Source organism: Pteropus vampyrus, unplaced genomic scaffold (genome assembly GCF_000151845.1).
Source record: "Pteropus vampyrus isolate Shadow unplaced genomic scaffold, Pvam_2.0 Scaffold45, whole genome shotgun sequence".
NCBI classification, from domain to species: Eukaryota; Metazoa; Chordata; class Mammalia; order Chiroptera; family Pteropodidae; genus Pteropus; species Pteropus vampyrus.
In genome coordinates this window covers 5339016-5346932 of record NW_011888826.1, presented here as the reverse complement: position 1 = coordinate 5346932, position 7917 = coordinate 5339016, and the positions used below count along the sequence as shown (strand labels likewise).

Genomic DNA, 7917 nt, shown 5'->3' with positions numbered 1-7917 from the left:
CTATACATCTGCTAAGGAATGAGCTAGGTTACATGGATTAATGTTGAATTAAAAAAAAAAACAAGTTTACGGCCATGCCACCCTGAACAAGCTTGATCCCGTCTGATCTCAGAAGCTAAGCAGGGTCAGGCCTGGTCAGTACTTGGATGGGAAACTACCTAGGAAGACCAGGTACTGTAGGGGTAAAAAATAAAAGATAAGGGATTGTAAGCTGACAAGTTCCTTGCAATCTGTGATGTCAACCAAGGATTGTCTCGCCTACAAAAGTTTAAAAAAAAAAAAAGTTGAAGAATATTAATACAGTTTACTATCAATTATGTAAACTTAAAAACATAGAATATTATCATCTATACTGAGTCTGGCTACATATACAGGCATACCTCATTTTATTGCACTTTGCTTTATTATACTTTGCATATATTGCTTTTTTTCCCTACAAATTGAAGATTTATAACAACCCTGCATCAAGCAAGTCTATTGGCACCATTTTTCAACAGCATTTGCTCGTTTCATGTCTCTGTCACATTTTGGTAATTCTCACAATATTTCAAACTTTTTCGTTATTACTACATTTGTTATGGTGGTTTGTGACAGTGATCTTTGATGTTACTATTGTAATTGTTTGGGGGCATTGTGAACTGTGCCCATATAAGATGACAAACTTAATCAATAAATGTATGTATTCTGACTGCTCCACTGACCAGCCATCACCCCATCTCTTTCCCTGTCCTCCAGCCTCCCTGTTTCATGAGACACAACAATATCGAAATTAGGCCGGTTGATAACCTTACAATGGTCTCTAAGTGTTCAAGTAAAAAGATGAGTCACTCGTCTCTTACCTTAAATCAAAAACTAGAAATGATTAAGCTTAGGGAAGAAGGCATGTCGAAAGCTGAGATGGGCCAAAAGCTAGGCCTTTTTTACCAAACAATTAGCCAGGTTGTGAATGCAAAAGAAACATTTCTGAAGGAAATTAAAGGTGTTACTCCAGTGAAAACACAAATGATAAGAAAGTAAAACAGCCTTATTGCTGAAATGAAGAAAGTTTTAGTGGTCTGGATAAATCAAACCAGCCATAGCATTCCCTTAAGCTAAAGTCCAATCCAGAGCAAGATTCTAATGTCCTTCAATTCTGTGAAGACTGAGAGAGGTCAGGAAGTTGCAGAAGAAAAGTTTGGAGCCAGCAGAATTTGCTTCATGAGGTTTAAGAAAATAAGACGTCTCCATCACATAAAAGTGCAAGGTGAAGCAGCAAGGGCTGATGTAGAAGCTGCAGCAAACTATTTGGAAGATCTAGCTAAGATAATTAATGAAGGCAGCTAAACAACAGATTTTAAATGTAGATGAAATAGTCTTCCATCAGGAGAAGATGCCATTTAGGACTATTATAGAGAGAAGTCAATGCCTGACTTTAAAGCTTAAAAGAACAGGCTGACTCTCTTGTTAGGGGCTAATGTAGCTGGTGAATGGTTTGTTGAAGCCAATGCTCAGTTGTCTTTTTTAGACATAATGCTATTTTAGACTACAGTATAGTGTACTCATAACTTTTAAATGCATGTGGAAACCAAAAAAATGTTTCAATTTATTGTGATATTCACTTCATTGTGGTGGTCTAGAACTGAACACACAATATCTCCAAGGTATTCCTGTATAAGTAAAAAAAGTATAGAAACAAGCATGAGAATAATAAACATTCAGTTTATGAGATAAGTTATACACCAGAGGAGGAAAAGGAACAAGGTCAGGGAGGATTGCACAGGAAACAACTATATCTATAATGTTTTATTTCTTTAAAAAGACCTAGCGAAAAAAAATATGGCATAATGTTAAGATTCACTGAGTCTGGGTGGTGGGTACATTGGCCTTCATTATATTATTATCTATTTGTGCCTGTAAATTTTAAATATTTCAAAATTTGAATTTTCTCAATTTTAATCCAAAACAGTAGATAATTTAAGGACATTTAAGTTCAGGAACATTAAGTCTGAAATTGTTTGCGTTAAGTCTGAAATTGTTTGCTCTCCCTCAATCCCTACTCCCACTAACATTCTCCTAAAATTTCAGAAAAATTTCCTATACATACGAGAAGTTATATGCATAATTTTTGTGGATATTATGGGAGGCAGCTGATATTATAAGATCCATACATTCATTAGCATAATCATGCTAAGCAAAATAAGACAGACAGGGTAAGTTGAAAACCATATGATTTCACTCATATGTGAGATATGAAACTGAAAGCGACAAACAAACCTGACAAACAGACACTCGTGGACACAGACGGTGGATTAGTGGTTATCAGAGGGAAGGGGGAGAAGAGGGAGGTAGGGAGTGGTAAAATGGGTCAAATATTTGGAGATGGAAAGAAATCTAGCTTTGGGTGGTAAACACACAATGCAATATATACATGACATATTGTTGAATTGTACACTTGAAACATGTTTGATTTTATTAATCAATGCCACCCTAATAATTTTAATTTAAAAAAAAAAAACAGGTGAATAAAAAATGTATAGACAAATCTTCAATACCAACTAAATGTGTTATATACATACTGACTCCTGTCTGAGTTTTTCCCAAAGCCCAAGGTTAGGACCAGAGAACAGATGGATGTAGAATGAAGTGAAGTATATGAATTAGGTGATAATGTCTATTTCACACATTATCTAGTAATTTGTGAAGAGCTGGGGATTTTATGATTTATTTTGAAGCCCTATCAAAATATTTCTCTTAAAGCATGCTCATCAAACTGAATTCATCCAAGAGGCCACATCAGAGTGGCAAGTGGGCACTTTTTCTGGGTGCCTGGAAGGATGGTGGGGTGAGAAAGAAAAGTCGGAGGAAGTTTTGAATGAATCACTGAAGACAGAGAATTGGTAAAACTGGGATGGAGGGACAATGGTTACTGAAATACTTTAGATCATCACAGGCCTCATTTTGATACGAAATCTCCCAAAGATCATTTTTTGCATCTGTATCAAGCTTAACCTGAGACTTCTCCACCTTCTCCTAAAGTTGCCAGGTAAGTAATTCAAGAGAAAAATAGAAACAGTTAATTGATTCTTTTCCTTTTTCCTTCTTTCTTTCTTTCTTTCTCTCTCTCTTTATTATTTTTTTGCCTTTCTAATGCGTTTTATTTCTTAACTGAGTCATTTATTTAATGGGGAATTCTATGTTCTCCATTAAATTTCCTGTACAGCTGTACAGGAAAACGTTATTTACAAACGAAAATAATATCAATTGTTTTTATTGAAAACTGGCATTTTCTGTTCATTTCTGTGTCTGAGGAATGAGGTGACTAGCTGGCATTTTGGGAGGATTTTCCTGCCTTTGGCTTTTACTTGTGATATATTTGTTAGTTTTTAAATTGAGAACTTTCTAATTCTCCTATTTAAGAATGTATTTTAATTTAAAAAATGAAAGCTCAAAAGAGACTTTGCTGTTTTCACACACATAAGAGAGACTCCAGTTTCTCCCACCCCTCTCTCTCTGCTCTCTCACCCCAATAGGTAAAAAAGTCACTTAGAAAAATATATAAATCTCTCTTTTCTTCTTCAGCCATGTGATGGAGAAACTATGAAAAAGCATGATTTTAGATTTTTTTGGAAATGAATGTTGCTTTAAGAATACTCAAATTCTTCCAAATTAAATTCGAACCAGAAAGCTTTTCCATTAATGGGAGGTGGGAGAAATACCATTTTTAATAAAATCAGAAAATGATGGTGACTGCTAAGATAAGCCTGATCTCTTTTAGGTGATGTCTAAGGGAGGGTCTCATAATTCCTACTATAAATAAATTTCTCAATATTGAGCCAATCAATTGCTTTGAAGTATGAGTCATATTAAACTAATAATATAAATTTTTTTTTCTGAAATCATATCCAATCATTGCTCTTATAACTATCAAGCTAAAGAAGTTTGATAACATTTGGTGTTACTTGAGGGTAGGGACTTTTTGAGATGTTTATCTAGAGCTTCTAGAGTTATAATCTTGCCAAGAGACAGACCAGTGCAGGACATATCTGATGACGATGCATTTCTCACTTTTAAGACACTCTCCAAATGCCAACCTCACACTTAAAGTCACCATCGAGAGAGTGCCAACAGCCTCACACCGGAAAAGCAATATGGGCTCTTCACTGGGAACTTATTCGCAGTGTTATTTCCTGAGAAAACACCGCGCATCTTATTGGGCAGAGGGTTGAAGATCACTTTCAGAATCTAAACTACTAATCTACTCGCCAGACAGTATAGCTCAGTTATAAAAATCAGTACAGGTCCAAGCAAACTGAGTCTAAAAAAGAATACAGAGGGCCTCTTGAACCTAATAAAAACTTATATCTCTCTGCCTTATATCAATGTTTCCTTTGGGTCAGATTTCTATACATTTGAGAAGAACCCCTTAGTGAAAATACAGTAGATGCCATTTGCTCTTGGCCTGGGCTGTGGAAGAAGATAGAAGACCATGGGCAGAGCCAAGGACACTGCTCAATGTGAAAGAGACTATTCCAGATTGTATAGGTTGCATGCATTTCCCAAGCTATAACTTTCAAAGACCATTTGCAAGTCATTAGAGGAATCATGTGAGATTTGATGTCAAGAGGCTGTACTCAAAATCCAGATCAGTTTTTAAAACTGAAAGCAACAAATGAACAAACAAGACAAACAAACAAAAACTCACAACACAGACAGCAGTATGGTGGTTACCAGTGGGAAAGGGAGGAGATAAGGAGGTAGAAAAAGGTAAAGGGGGTCAAAAATATGGCGACGAAAGGAAATTTGACTTTGGATGTTGAACACACAATGCAATATATAGATGATGTATTATAGAATTTTACACTTGAAACTTATATAATTGTATTAACCAATGTCGCTCCAATAAATTAAAAAAATTTTAAAGCCAGATCACATATCATCTGAACCAAAAATGTGTGTGAATGAAAAGGGGTTACTGCTAACAATTACACCAGAAAAACAGATTAAACAGGGACTATGTTGAACAATACAGCACGTGCAAGCACCATATTCCTAAGTCACACAGACCATGGGCAAGTTGGTTTACCTCACAGAGCCTCTATTTCTTCATCCATAAAATCAGAGTGAAAGAATTCCAACATCTCAGGGATTAATAGTACTATACAGACTTAGGGCGCTGCATATGTGAATTATATTTGGAAAAGTGTCACTCAGTAGAAGGATCTAGCCAACCCTGGAACAGTTTGCAGACCTCCAGTTTTTACCTCACAGAACAACATCTATCTCAACCCTCCAAAACTTGGCAGTGCTCTGCAGCCAAGGTCTCAGAGCCAAGACTCCTCAGTGAGGTGTGTGTTTCTCCGGTTTAAGAACACATTTCACTGTCCAAGTTCCACAGAGTGATCACAAACTGCTCTTAGAGGGAAAATGCTTTCTTTGTCATCATATGGCTACAGACTCTCAGGCAGCTAGAGGCTGAGAACTCTGTGGTCCTTAAGACTACACCCAGACCTGACGGAAGACTTTAAATCAGACATATTTTTTAAAAACTCATTTCAAAAACAACTCCTCTCTCCAGCTTTTTGTCTGCCTATGCACACCCAGAAATACCCATAAAATCCTGAGCATAGCATAGCACACCTGGGTAGATAGAGATATAGATCATGTAGATGTAGTGATAGACAGATATATGATATGGGATGTGTACACACACCTACACACTACACAGAGAAACTCTAACCCCCAAACTAAGAAAATACATTGGTAGGAAACAGAGAGTCCCATGAGAAAGAGATGCACCAGGCTTTGAAAAAAAATTAAGAGCTAAGCCATATAAAGAGCATGTTGTAGATGCATAGTGTGTCACCTAGATCTCTCCCTTCATGACTGAGGGCACTAATTTTCCAGCTGTTGAGAGTGTTAGCCACTGGGCTGTCAGCTGAGTCCCTTTCTGGGAATCGCTCTCGACCCAGTAAAGCTGCCTTGCCCGAGTTCATACCCCATCCCCAAGGAACACCCGGTGGCAACGCACATCCAATTGCTGGTCCACGTGGTTGTCTCAGGCAGATACAACTCTGAAGTACCATTCCAGCCCCAGAGCTCCCGAGGGATCAGGACCAGCTGCAGCCTTTTTCTGGGGGACTATGCCTCGATCCTCCTTCTGTCCATTCGTCCTCCCCAGAGCACTCCCCAACCGTATCCTTGCACGCAAAACTCCATTCCAGGGTTTGTTTCTTAGGAAATCCAGACTAAAACGACACACCATTTCTCTTTTCATTTCTTAGAGGAAAGAGGAAGTAATAATAAATAGAAAGAAGCTGCGTTAAGGACATCCCCTGGGACAAGCAGGGCAGTTCTCTCTCAGGAGACAACTCCACAGACAACATTTAGCCATGCCAGACTCAGAGAAGATACAGGTACAGCCAGCCCACAGGATAAGGGTTTGTATCTGAAGGATTTTATTCTACTAATAAGCAATAAGTCATTTAACTGTTATTTTAATGAAGACATTTTTTCAAACTTCTTTCATGTGTGCAAAGCCACAGTTTTAAATTGCCTGTTATTCCAATCATCTGACATGGCATTAATCATGTCTGAGAAAACCTTGCCCAGTTATCATGACCTACCTGTGCATCTGGGGAGCCTACCTTCCAAGGAGGAGAGGGCCCACTATGGAGCTTTGGCAGGCAGATAAGAAGATTCCATTGTATTTTGATAACGCAAACATCAGAAGGATAGTTTTAGATTCCTGGAACCTGATTCCTGACTCATCTCTTCACTAAATAGTTTTCTTCTAGTTCATTTCTTTGGCTGAGTACTTCTGGGTTTTCCTTCAGGCTTCTGATTGGACAAAAGTTTTACAGTTTGACAATAGAAATTCTCTAAAGTTGGTTAGTCAAAATAATAGCCCTCTGGACAAGTCAAAAAGTACCCTTCATGATATAATTTCTTATCATCAACAAAGCCTATGAGCTCAAGGGCAGAAAGACACTCCAGAATCGTAGATCCCAAGTCCACTTTTGAAATTACTATATTCACATAAATCCTTTCTTTTAATTATGAACTATAATATATTTGTAGTTAATCTAGATGAAAGAAATTCAAGGAACCAGAAATTATTACATAAGATTCGTCACATAGGATCCTGGTCTATCCTGGATACCTAAAGAGACTGTCTAAACAGGTGAGAAGTTAGCACTGACCCATGGGTCTTGTTGCTGGCAGAAGTAATACCTTCCCTTTCAGTCACAGCCTTGTACTATAGAACTCAACGATGAGCTGCAAAACCACATGCATTCAAAAGGCGATTGCCTTCTCGTCTCCGTACCTATTCCAGATGGCTCAGGTTTTCTGGCTACCCTGCAAGAGTACTTTAAGAATTGCAATCATTTGCTCCTGTGGCATTTAATCTCTTATTTGATTAATGACATAAATACAAACTAACGCTAAGAGAAGCAAAAATGGAGACCTCTTACCTGCATGTTATAGTGTATCCCCAAATGCATAGCTTTTAGGTACACAGTGGAATTTATCGTTTAGAGATGCATTCAGGAACAGCTCTCAGAAATGATGTGCTAAAACAATCTGAAATTCTAGAAATGGAAAAGTCAAACATGTCATTCTCAGCAAGCCTTCTATTCTCTGTCTGGCCTTCTCTCTCCATATACACACAGCAAGTAGAGATCTTGAGTCCCAAACTATCAGAAAAACTGTTGAAGCAACAGATGCTTTTTGAGAAGAAGATTCAACAAAATGGCCCGGGAGCTTGTGAGTAGTTTCAGTCAGTGTTATGCCTGCTGGAATTTGCCTCTCCACCCCACCCCCCGCCAAAGAGGTTTCTGTCGTCAGAAGTCAAGAGGATTCTTGGGGTGCCCTTCAAGCATAAAAGGCTGTGATCAGGTCCCACCTCACCTGGCAAAACAATAGAAACAGTAAGAATAT

At 38.0% G+C, this 7917-nt stretch overlaps 1 pseudogene; it reads left to right on the top strand.

The window, feature by feature from the left end:
- Positions 1-64: 64 nt before the first annotated feature.
- LOC111738996 lies at positions 65-183 on the top strand (annotated as a pseudogene).
- The last annotated feature ends 7734 nt before the right edge of the window (positions 184-7917 follow it).